Source organism: Martes martes (genome assembly GCF_963455335.1).
Source record: "Martes martes genome assembly, chromosome: 8".
NCBI lineage: Eukaryota > Metazoa > Chordata > Mammalia > Carnivora > Mustelidae > Martes > Martes martes.
In genome coordinates this window covers 2,780,425-2,793,755 of record NC_137895.1, presented here as the reverse complement: position 1 = coordinate 2,793,755, position 13,331 = coordinate 2,780,425, and positions in this window count along the sequence as shown.

The window sequence follows — 13,331 nt, the reverse complement described above, 5'->3', positions numbered from 1 at the left end:
GCAGAGGGAGAAGCAGCCTCCCCGCTGAGCAAGGAGCCCGACATGGGGCTCGATCCCAGGACCTGGAGATCATGACCTGAGCCGAAGGCAGAAGCTTAACCATCTGAGCCACCCAGGCGCCCCTGCTCGTTGGGCTTTAAATGTGCACTTCCCTTGTGCCTCGCGGGCACCATTTTTGACGTTAACTGGCCAGCTGGAGATGTGCTTCTGGGATGGGCTCATTCAGGTGTCCGGCCCATTCTGTTTCTGGATTTATAGTCTTTGAAATTTACGTTCTTTGCATATTTCAGCTACAAGAACTTAGTCCGGTATGTGTGTTGCAGATGTTTTCTGCCGCTACTGCTCTTGCCTTTCCGTTATGTTACTGGCGTTTTTGGGCGAACAGAAATACTTAATTTTTATGTGGCCAAATCGTCCAGCTTTTCCTTGACGGTTATTTCCTTGATCATTATTGCATTTTGAATCCTGTTCAAAAACCTCTCCCCGTCTGAAGAGCACGACGATGTTCTCCTATTCCGTCTTTTAAAAGCTTTGTTACGTGTTCTGGGGTTCACACTGGGGACTCCATCTGCCTGGAACAAATGCCCGTGTCATGGGCAGCAGAGGGGTCAGCTTTCTCCCCGTCACTACTCTCCAGGAACATCTTTGCTCTAAATCAAGTGTCCATACACCTGTGGCCTGTTTCTGGCTTGATTACGGGAGCTTTATAATTAAGTCTTTGTGTCGGGCGGAGCAAACGTGCCCACGCTTTACTTGCTCATCAACAATGTCTTGGCTTTTCTTGCTCTTTGAATTTCCGTAGAAGTTTTAGAACCAACATTCCAAGTTCTCCCGAAATTCTTTTTTTGGGATTCGGCTCGTAGGGCGCAGGCCCTGCTTGTGGGCAGCAGTAACACCCATTTAACCTTGTGCCTTCTAATCAATGCAATTTCTGGCTCCTCTGTTTTTAAGAGCTTCTTTGAAATGTCTCAATAATGTTTTACGGTTTCCTAAATAAAGACCTTTTACATCTTTGTTAGATTTGCTCCTTCGTACTTTTAGACGCTCTTATAAATTTGCTTTCCCGAGCTTTTCTTCTTGAGGTCTAATTTATGGACAATGAATCACACCGAATGTATAGTTCCATGAGTTTTGACACATGCATACACTCAAGTAACAAGATCCCGATCAGGAACGTTCCCTGGTGCCTCTTTCCGGGCAATTGTCCTATCCCCCTTGCTGAGGCAACCACTGCTTGGCCTTCTGACTCTGTAGATTAGATTAGCCTGTTTGAGAACTCTGTGTAAATGGAATTCGACAGTATTTACTCCTCGGCGTCAGGCTTCTCTCATTCAGCATGACGTTTCTAGGCATGCTGTTTTGTGTATCAGTAGCCATTCCTTTTCATTTTGGAATGGGATTTCATTAAGTGACTGTACCAACTGATGGTATAACAGATTTACACCCAAATTTATCGCCCATCTGCGGTTGGTTGTTCGGGTTGCTTTTAGCTCTTGGCAGTTATGAACAAAGCTGCTATAAACTTTCTGATAAAAGTCTTCCTACGGACGTCTACTTTCATTTTCTTGGGTAAGTAACTATCAGCAGGCTCTCTGGTTCATGGGATGGAGACATGTTTAACTTTATGAGAAAACATAAAAGAGTTTTTGAAGTAGTTGTACCATTTTACACCCTCACCAGCCAATGTTTGGAGAATCCCCCTCAGTCCACATCCTCATAACATCTGTTGTCCACCATGTGCAATTTAGCCTTTCTAGGGACAAAGAGCTATTCATTGTCATTTTACTGTGCATTTTCCTGATGACCGAGGATGCCGAGCATTTTTCATGTGCATGTTATCCATGTGTATATCTTCTTTAGTAACAGGTCTGGTCAAGTCTTCTATTCATCCGGAAAGCAACTTTATGAAGTTGCATGTAAAATAAAATACAGCTGCTTTCAGTGTACAGTTTGATGAATTTTGACAAATGTACACACGAGTGTAACCGCCACCACAATCAAGATACAGACTATTTCCATCACCCCGGCTCCGCTCCTGCCTGTTTTCAGTCAGCTCCCACCGCCACCACCGCCAGCCCTACACAGCCGCTGATCTCCTTTGCATCCCTAGAGATTACCGGAATGTCATACAAGTGAAATCGTGCAGTAGGCACTCTTCTCTGCGTTCTCCCATCCAGCGTGAGAATTTCAGATTCACCATGTTGTTGCAGGTGTGTTGAACGTTTATTCATTTTTTGGTGGGTTTTTCGTAGCTTTGTGGTGTTTGCTTTTGTAGTACCCCGCTGCATGTTTGTATCACTCTTTGTCTACCCATTCATCTGTTGACGGTCATCTGGGTTGTCGTCAGCATCTGGCTCTTTGAACTTAAAGCTGTTATGAGTAGTTATCTACGAGTCTTAGCAAATATTTTCCTTTATCAAAATTTGTATTACAGTGGGTATAGAATTAAGATATTTCCGGGGCACCTGGGTGGCTCAGTGGGTTAAGTGTCTGCCTTCAGTTCAGGTCACGATCCCGGGGTCCTGGGATCGAGCCCCACTTTGGGTGTCCTGCTCAGTGGGGAGCCTGCTTCTGCCTCTCCCACTGCTGCTCCCCTTGCTTGTGCTTTTTGACTCTCTCTATCTCTCTGTCAAATAAATAAATAAAATCTTTAAAAAAAAGATATTTTGGTGTGGTTGTGGCATTTTATGCTACTACCCGTGTTGTGTGAGAATCCCAGTTACTCCACATTCCCCTCATTTGGCATTATATTTTTGGAGTTGCTGTGGATATAGAGTGATATTTCATTGTGGTTTTAAGTTGCATTTATCTGACGACTAGTAATGTTAAGCATCTGTTCACGTTCTTATCGACTTTTCTCCACCTTCCTTTATGAAGGGTCTTTTCAAACCTTTCTCCCATTTTTACTTGTCTTCCTACAATTGAGTTGTAGGAGTTCCTCACAGTTTCTAGATGTCAGTTCTTTGCTAAGATATATGGTTACAAATATCATCTTATAGTCTGTGGCTTGCTTTTTCATTTTCCATGTGATGTTTTTGAAGAATAGAGGTTTCGAATTTTACGAAGTCCAATTTATCAACATCTCCTTTGGTGTCTGTGTGTTTTATGTCATAGCCAAGAAATCTTTGCTGTCTCAAAGTTGCAAAGATATTTTTCTTGAACTTTTATAGCTTAGAATGAACAAAAACTCTACGACTCATTTCAGTTAATGATCTCAGATATGAACCTGTTACCCATTAGTAAAAGTATCTTGCTCCTTCTTTTCTAATCTGGAGGATTCTTATTTCTATTTCTTGCCTCATGGCACTGGCTAGGACCTTCGGGACAGCGCTGGGCAGAAGTGATGAGAGAAGTCATCTTTGCCTCCTTCTCAGTCTGAAGGTGAAAGGATTTGGTCTTTCATTATTAAATATTATGTTAACTGTAAGATTTGGTAGGGACTTTTTATTATTTTGAGGAAGTTCCTTTTTGTCCCTAGTTTGTGGAGGATTGCTAACACAAATGGATATTAAATTGTGTTATATGCTTTTCCTATGACTACTGAGAACAGCATATAGTTTTTCTCCTACATTCTGTTAGTGAATCATTTTGATTTTTTGAATGCTAAAAGAACTTTTATTTGTTGGTGGATTTGATTTGATAAGATTTTGTTCAGGATTTTTTTTTTTTTTTGCATCTAATATACATGGGAAATATTGGTCAGCACTTTTTTTTTCTTGTAATTGGTAAGGGTGGCTTTAGGAAATGAACTGAGAAGCATTCCCTCTCCCTCCATTTTCTGAAAGTAGTTGTGTAGAATTTGTTTTACCATTTCCTAATGTGTAATACCATTCACAAGGGAAAGCACTTGGGCCTGGAGTTATTTTTGTGGGTAGATTTTTGTGAATTTAATTTGTTCAGTAGTTATAGGGCTGTTCAAGTTTTCCATTTCTTTTTGGGTCAGTTTTGGTAACTTGAGTCTTTTAAGAAATCTGTTTTATCCAAGTAGTTGAATTTGTTGGCATAAAAAATTTTAATAATATTTTCATACTATCCTCTTAATGATTGAAAAATCTGTAGTGATGTCATACCTTTCATTCCCAAGGGCAAATCCGTCTTCTAGCTCATAGTCTCAATCTGCCATTCTAGGTGTTTATCAACTTAGCTGATTGTTGCTGAGAAACAGATTTTTGCTACATTGATTTTCTCAATTTCCCTTTTCTCCCCACTTCGTTTCTGCTATTAATTGTATATTTTCCTTCCTTCTGGTAACTTTGCATCTTATACTCTTTCTCTAGCTTCCTAAAGTGAAAATTAGCATAATTAATTTTAAACCTTTCTTAATTTTTAATGTAAATGTTTGAAGCTCTTAATTTCCCTCTGTATACTTTATTAGCTGTATTCCAAAAATTTAGATAATGTCCTTTTTATTTTTGTTCATCATAAATCATTTTCTAGTTTTCCTTGGGATTTCTTCTTTGACCCATGGATTTTTTGGATGTATATCATTTAATTTTCAAATGTTTGGGGATTTTAAGATACAAAAATATCCTTTTCTATTATTGGTTTCTAACTTAATTGTTTCTGTAAAATTTCCATTTTGGTATAATTTTGATTCTTTTAAACATAATGAGACTTAATTTTTAGTCCAGACTATGGTATACGTGCTGACTGTGTTGTGTGTATTTGACTAGAATGGATGTTCTGTTGCCACTGGCTGGAGTGTTATGTAAATTCTAACTGGGTCCAGTTAGTTGATAAAATTGTTTAAGTCTCGGACATCCTTGCTGATACTCTGTCTTCATGTTCTATTAGTTATGGGAGAGGAGTTTCTAAAGTTCCAGTTATAATGCGATTTGTCCATTTCTCCTTTCAGTCCTGTCGGGTTTTGCTGTACATCTTTTGAAGTTCTGTTATTAGGTACATTCATACTTTGGGTCATTGTGCCCTCTTGAGGAATCGGTTCGTTCCTTATGAAAAGTCTCCCTTTGTCACTGGTCACATCCATCTTTCTTGTGCTTAGTGTTGTGTACGTCATGTCTCCCATCTCTTGAGTTTTAACCTTTTTCTGTGTCTTTATGTTTAAGTACATTGTTGCAGACAGGATATTGTAGGTTTCTACTTACCCAACCAGAGCAACAATTACTCAAAATATATTGTGTATGTAGCTGGCTTCAACCCACCACCTTCTCATTTGTTTTCACTCATTCCACTGACCCTTTCTTCTTTTCTCTCTCTTCCTGCCTTCTTCTGGATCAATTATTTTTTGTGATTCCGTGTCAGATGCAGAGTAAGGACCTTACAATGATGTTCTTCCACATCCTCCTCCTGTCCTTTTTACAACAGTTATCCTGCGTATTTTACTTCTATTTGCTTTCAGTCTCCAAATATGTGTTTTTCCTTTAAACAGTCCATTTTATTAATTTTTTTTAAAAATTAGGAAAAAAGTTTTTAACTGGACCACATATTTACCATTTCCACTGCTTTTCGTTCCTTTGTGTGGGTCCGTGTCTCCAGCTGGTGTCATTGCTTCACTAAAGATGTTTATGGAAGGTTTTTGTAAATTTTAAGGGCAGGTCGGCTGGACACAGGTGAGCAAGAGCTCGTTGTATCTGACGGGCCGCCACATCCAGTAACAGAGGCCTTTCCTCTGCCTTATCTACTTTATTAGCCCCACATAGACCAAAATTATGTTATTCATTGATCTGTTCCAGGGTTGTCGTCCACCTCTCTCGTTTGAGTATTTGCTCCTCGAAGGCTGAGACTTGATTTCCCTGCTCTCCCTACTGCCTGAGCCGCAGTGGGCGTTCTGTAATTATTTGTTGAATAAATAAGCAAAAGGTTTACTGGGAGACTGGAGGGGATCTGGGCAAAAGGAGGAAAAAGTTCCGGGAGCAACGGACCGTCGGGGAACCAGGCAGGGGCGGCCCAGGGGGAAGCCGTGAGTCCCCATCATAAGGTGGGACCCGACCGAATGGATCACTGAGGCCAGAGATGGGCCAGAAAATTGATGATCTCTGTAGAAAAGCTGAGCTATTTTCTTTGATACCAAGTCAAAGTGCAGATTTCCTTGGCTTCATCGCCATCGAGGAGAGGCTGAGACAAATCTGACATGGAAAATTTCATTCAAAAATAACAATAATGATGAAAAACCCCTCCTCCATGAAGGGCTCAGCCGGTGACATCCACACAGGGACCAGAACGGAGCTAGAGGCTCTATGGAGAATGGGATTCACAGATTTGTGACAATGCCTGGTGGGTGGGCAAGAGGCTTAGAAATGCAGATTGTCGAGTCCAAGTTCCCGTGGCTTTGGTGCTGGGCTGTTGTGACGGGACAATAGACAAGGGTTTAGTCAATCCGGGGAAGACTGGCTGCTGCTGCTTCTTCCTTTTTTTTTTTTTTTTTTAAGGTTTTATTTATTTATTTGAGAGAGAGAGAGAGAGTGCGCAGTGGGGGGCGAGAGGCAGAGGGAGAAGCTGATTCCCTGTGGAACAGGGAGCCCGATGGGCCTCCATCCCAGGACCCCGGGATCATGACCTGAGCTGAAGGCAGACGCCCAACCGACGGAGCCCCCCAGGCGCCCCAGGAAGCACTCGCTTCTGATTTGTGGCTTCGAAGAGGCTCCTAGAAGCTATTCCTGATGATAACATCAATATCGATTTCTGTAATTTCCAGAGGTTGGTATTTCCTGCCTGCATCACGGGGCACTCAGCGCCAGCCTCGGGAGCTCTTCTCACAGGAGGGAATCCCGACCTGCCCGGCTCCCAGCTTGCTGAGAGGCAAAGCAGACCCATTCTGCTATGGGCGTGTTTCACCAGTGACTCAAAAGGACATTTTTTTGCGTTTCCTTTCTATTTGCTCCAGCAAATCAAATACATCTTCTCTCAGAGCAGTCAGGATGTCAGCAGAGCTGGCTAAGCACTGTGGAGTGACGATGGGGGTTTGGCTCCAGCTCCAGCCCCTTCCCATTCCAGTTCCATGATGTTGGGCGAGTTTCTCAGCCTCACTTTGCCTCCCCTTCCTCATCTGTGCAATGGGACAGGACAGGAGCTCCCTCCGATGTGCTGTGGGGGTTAAATGAGATGTACAGGTGGAGCTCTTAGGACAGTGTCCAGCACACAGTCAACATTGTGCATATTCTATGTCTTTTTTTTGAGAAATGATTTGTGTCCCCCAGGAAGCAGCCGGGTTCCAGCCCGAGGGCATGATTCGGGATCAGGACCTCACGCCCCCTTGCCGGTATCGCTGCCACTTACCTTCAAAGGACCCCCGTCACCCACTTTCTTCTCCACAGAATCCCGAGCCCGTTGTGGTGGGAATGTGTCCAGCTGGGAAACAGCGCTGCCTCCGTGGTCCACCACGTTCTGTGGCTCAGGCCGTGGGACCACGTTCTCTCTAATGGGAGGCGAGGAGACGGCGCCGGTCGGGGTCCCCAGGAGCCATTTCCGAGGGCAGGCAGACTCGCGAGCTGCAGATCGCGCTACGCTTTGTGTTCCCCTCCTTCCCTCCCCAAAGCGGACATGATGCTAGGGGTCGGGGCAGCCGTCTTGTGACCGTGGACAAGCAGCTGCTGCGTGTTGGACTTCCGTGGGCTGCCCTCCTGGAGCGGTGCACACTGGCTCCGCGGTCCCGAGGCTGACGACCGGACGCCTGCAGTTGTGGTGTGGACGGCCGGCTGCTGGCCTCCCAGGCTCTCCACCTAAGGGAGGAAACCCGGGGTACATGGTGGGACTTTGAGACTCCGCGAGGCCATCTCCCAGGTGAGGATCCCCTGCTGTGTGATGATGTTCGTTCCAGAACCTTCCATGTCCTTCTGTGGCCTCCAGTTTGTGAGGTTTGCCGCTTTTGGGGGACAGCCTGCCCTGGCTTACTCACAGGGGTGCTGGGGAGGCGTGCTCAGTCTTTGCAGGCTCTCACTGGGTTTTTCATGGAGTTGGGGCAAAGACGTCCTTGAAGACATTTCCGTCTGCCGGCTGGGTGAGGGTCACCTGGCTTGGTAGCGCCCGGCCACCTGCAGGGGTCAGCTGTGCCTGAGACCTCGCCGGGCGACACCAGAGCCGGGCTCCGGGAAGGGCACCGAGTGTGTCATTTGTAGACGGACCTCTGTACATCAACCCCCCAGTTCTCAAGTGGGGAGGGGGTGCAGGGGTCGCTGGGGTGCTCCCAGACGAGTCTGTGTGTTGTGTGTGTATGTGTGTGCGTGTGATGCGTGTGTGCACGTCTGTGCACGTGTATCCGTGGTGTGTGTGGTGCTTATGTGAGTATCTGGTGTGTGTGTGCGTGTGTGTGTGTGTGTGTGTGTGAGAGGTGAGGTGTGAGCCCACCAGGGAGCACTGGAGCTGGAGGGAGGGGTCAGCAGCCCAGCTGAGGAGTGGACATGGCCCAGGGAGCTTGCCTGGCACAGCTCTCCCGTCCTCCAGCTCTGACGGGTCGGCCTTGGCTTCCCCTCCCTCCCCTGCCTGGTTCTCCGCTGGGGGGCTGGGCAGAGGCCTGTAAGGACAGACTCCCAGGAGCACGGCCGTCCCGACGTGGGTGGGTGGTGACCCCTGGCTCGGGCTTCACGGCTGCGTGGGGCCAGGGTCTTTGGGGATGGCAGCAGCCGAGCCACCAGCCACCCTGGACCTTGTGGAGACCCTGGTCCCGCATGGCGGCCGACTTCTGCTACTTTCCCAAACTTCAGTGTTGAAAATCTCCCCTCCAAGAAACTAAATAAAGCCCGACTTGACTTATTTAGCTGGTTAATCCGTGTTAAAGCCATCAGAAACGATTTATTGATTGGTTTAAAAGCGAAATCCCAGAAGGAAGATACAATCACTTTTTTCCCCAGCAAATCTCGAATTCAGTCTGATAATGAAAACTTTTTCAAGGTAGGACTTGAAAGTAGGAATTTCAAAGTAAGGTGAAAGTGCTTCGTACCATCCTGTGTTTGAACAGTAAAACCGTTGGACGACCCGCACTCTCCGGCGGGGGCAGCCATGGGCCTGGCACAGTTCCTTGCACATCCCGGCCTTGGTCCCACAGGCCTGCAGGGCCCGGCTCAGGACCAGGGACTGGGGCAGGCCACGCGGCAGCTTGGGGGGATGGGGCCAGGTGTGGTGACCGTGGGGGCTGCGGTGGACAGTGCAGAGTGCTGGCCCGGGTCCCGGGAGGTGGTGATGCTTTGGGGGCCCATGTATGAGGCAGGTGGGAGAACCAAGGGCATAGCACTCAGGGGGCAGCTCAGGCCTGGGGAGGGGGCTGGGGAGCTTGTCCAGGCATCTGTGACCAGGCCAGGCTCCAGAGGACAGTCACGAGGGCTCGTCTCCATTGGCTCCTCACGAGTCTCCCTGGAGGAAGCACACGGAGGGAGAAGCCTCATGCTTGAACCACAGCGCTGAGGGGAAGGTCAAAGGAAGCCATTCAAGGTCAGACAGGTGGAGAGGACCCTTTCTGAGAGGTAGTAGGGTGAGCACGAGGGAGGACCGCCCCATGGGAGGACCAAGTGGACAGCAGGCTCAGATCCTGCAAAATGAGCCCAGAGAATGGCCCGCGGGTGTGGTGACCGAGGCTGCTGTGACCTCGGGGTGACTCCCGGAGAAGGGGCTGATGGCAGGGGGTAGGGTGGTGCATCTGTCGGGGCTCCCTAGGGAGCCGGGACCCATGGGAGATGCCTGTGCATACCTACAGGAACACGCACACAGACACACAGACCCACACGCACACACACACAAACACTGAGATGATTTTACGGAACGGGGCCGCGTGACCGTGGGGGCTAGCACGTCCGGAACCCGCAGACCAGCCTGCGGACCCAGGGAAGGGCTGATGTGAAGTCTGGGGTCCTGCAGCCGTGGGCAGGCAGAGAGAGCCCCCTCCTCCTCGGGGGACCTCTTCCTGCTTTCCTCAAAGTCAGCTGGTTGCAAATGCTGGTGACACCTGCAGAGTCCCTTCGCAGAGCCGCCTGGACCGGGGTTTGACCGACCTCTGGGCGCCTGAGCCTGGCCACGATGACCTGTGAAACATCGTGATGGTGGGCGGGAGACCAGCGGGGAGGGAGGGCTGTGTGGGCACATCTGTGGGGAGAGGGGACAGAGCCGAGGACAGAGCTGAGGAGTGGGGGCTCTGGTGGAGGAGAGCCAAGCGGGAACGGCCCGCCGAGGCCACGGAGAGGGCTATGGTGGGGGCGCTGACACCTGCCCCAGGACCGGAGTCGGAGAAGAAGCAGGGGAGAGTGTGATGGGGACCAGGTGGTGAGGAGGGGCCGGGTGCAGGGGTCCGGGGACTCGGGGAGCGGGTGGGAGGTCGAGGGACAGGAGAGGGGACCCCACCTCCTTGGGGCCAGCCTGCACCCATCTCTCTCCTGGGAGACTTCCCAGGCTCTGCCTCCCAGCAGCGTTCTGGGAGAGAAAGACGCTCTCTCTTGTCCCGGCGGCTCCCACTCTCAGCTCCCCGGCAGGGCCTGCCGCAGGATGGGGGCCGGGCCCGTTTGTAGCAGGATGAGTGGCCACCCGGGCTCCCTGGCTCTGAAGCCCTTCCCACAGAGGGGGCCCCGGGGCGCGCGTGGGTCAGGACCGGCCGCCGCGCCTCCTGCTGCTGCAGCCTCGGATGTGTCTTGTCTAGTCACCAACCTGCCCGTTTGGGTTTTCCATGGTCCTAAGGCTGCAGGGGACACCCAAATATTACTCAGGATGCATTTCTCCATGATTCCCTTAAAATAGAACCCCAGACACAAGTGAACGGGACCGAATGTCTTCTGTGGGATCAGGGGGGGACTCTCCAGTGTTGGGTGGCATTGCTGCTGGGGACCCAGGAGCACACACCTCCCAGCAGCAGGGGTGCTGTCTCACCCCTCCTCCCCGAAGCCCCGGTCCAGGCTCGCCGAAGCCCAGCCCAGATCTGGGGGTGCAGAAATAGGAGAGCGGCCGTGCCCTGTGGCGAGGGGCGTGGATGTCAGGAGGGACATATGCACTGGTTTTGAACACCAGCTGCCATCCCGCCCAGTCTGCGCCATGGAGTCTGACCAACCAGACGAGCCCCTCACTCTCTGCCGTGGAAGGAAGGAGGGGGCAGGGCGGGCTGTGGCTGAGACCCTGGTACTGTTTCTGCCACTTGCTCCCGTCATCCTCTGGCTGTGGTCCCCACGGGGGACAGAAGGCCGCGCTGCCACGCTCCTCCCCGCGAGAAGGCCACTCCTCCCGTGCTGGCATGCCCTGTCCCCGCATGCTCCACCAGAAGCTTCTTCCCCGTCTTCAGTTCTGTTCTAAAATAAATCGGAATCACTTAGGAGCCAAACTGGAGGCACAGCCAACCTGCTGGGACCCAGCCCCCGGGAGCAAGGCTCTTAAATCAGTTTGGAAATCGCTTCTGTGTAATACAAATGGACACGGTAGGGGAACAGAAACCCCCCAACCCCCAACCTGGAGTCGGATGAAAACTAGATTAATCGGAGAGGAGCGGTCCGCAGGCACCTGCTTGCCCTGTTTCGGACATGCGGGAGGACCGGGGAGACGGTGCGTGCGGTGGTGCTCTGTGCAGGGCTGTGGCTCGGCGTGGCTGGCCACGTGAGGTCCTCACGCGCTAGCCTGTGGCTGCAACCAGCTGAACCTTGCTTCCTTCGGGGCTGACGACGGGCGCACTCGCCTTGCCGGCATGCCGGGTGCAGGCTCTCCCCACCACATGCGGGAAGCTGATCGCGGAGAGAAGGGACTGGGCAGAGGCAGCCGCAGGCACCTGCTTTCTGGAAAAGGTCCGTTGTTTGGCTATTCGGGGAGCTGCCAGGGCCATTGGCCAGCTTTCCCGGAGGGCAGGGGCGGCTCCCCAGGCCTCGTGTACCTCGTTTTATTGCATGGATATGAGCCTGTCTGGTATCCTGCTTCATTTCCCTTACCCTGGCCAGCACTTTCCAGTCACTGGGGCGTGCGGGACTTAAACGTGCGCCCTTAAGAGCAGCACGAACACACACGCCAGGCGGCCCTTGGGTTACTGAGTCTGCTTTTCACAGTTTGTGGTTAGAAAGTTGCTAGAAGCCTCCGCCTGCCCCGGCCAGTTTCAGATGATGACGGCTTCTCGTCCAGTCCCCAGAAGTGGGACGAGGGTCCCGTGACTCTCGACTTGATGTCCCAATTCTGTTCTACGCCTGAGCCAGTTCATGCTGTCGCCAGTGACCTATGACTGCATCGATGTTCTTGAACTCTTGCCAGGAGTGAGACCCGTTTCTCAGGATTTGTGAAGTGGACATAAAACGCCGCCACGTGTTCTTTCTCAGAGCGCGGCGGTTTCAGGATGTGTCACCTTGGCGAGGTGAACGACACTTCCCCCAGCGGTTTCCCCGCGGTTTCCAGCCAGAGCGGCCCCAGGACGGGTCCCACGTGAGCGGCACGAGGAGACCGGCTCCCACGCACTGTACCGAGCGGCTGGCCCGACTCAGGCCTCAGACGGCACCTGTTCCCAGGCCGCTTCCTCCCTCCCTCCCTTTCCCCGGCCGGTGGGTGTCCATGTCCGTGACGCAGGGCCCGGCTTCTGAGGACAGCTGCGCAGCCAAGGTCAGAGACAACCGGATGCACGTGGCTTCCGTCCCTCCTCCAGACCTCCAGGTGACTCTCCCCCTCCCCAGCCGTCCTCCCTCCACTGGCCCGCCCCGAGGTGTGAGCTCCCACAGCTGTGTGAGCTCAGATCCCAGGGACGCGTCCACCCTCACCGCCATGGATGTGTCCCTGTCCCCATCTCTGCCCCTCCATATCTATCGGCTCTCCTTCTCTGAGTGAACCTGGACTGCTACAACTTACTGTTTGTGATGAGGCCATTCACGGAGACACGGACGGGCTTACAGAGTGGGGCGACCCTCGGGACCCGTCCTGCCCCCAGGGCTCCTGTCCAGAGAGAACCACACTTGCTGCTGCTTATGCGTCTTGGAAAGTGAATGGTGCACCAGCAAGCTCATCCATACACGGTTCTTTTAAATTTCTACACAACCGTGTGCTGCTCACACTGACGGCAGCGCTTGGCCCCGCTTTGCTTTGTTGACTTGCCGGGGGTCTTGGAAGTGGATCCGCCTCATTGTTTCTAGCAGATGCCAGGTCCTCCATCAGGTGAATGGGAGGAACAGACTCCAGCCTGTTGTCAGTGGGCTCTACTGGGATTTCGTTTAACGGATGTGTCGTTTGATGCCCGGGCCCAGATTTCTGCAGCGTAAATTCCTGGGAGTGAAATCGCCATCAGAGGGTAAATGCCGCAGGCGCGCTCCCTCCGGGAGGTTTTGCCCCGATTAGCACCCTTCCTGGGATTATCTGTGGCTTCTCTCCCGTCCCTGCCTTGCAGGGGGTGGAGCCTGGAATGGGTTTCCCCTCAGTCCGGTGCCAGCAGGGATCCTGTT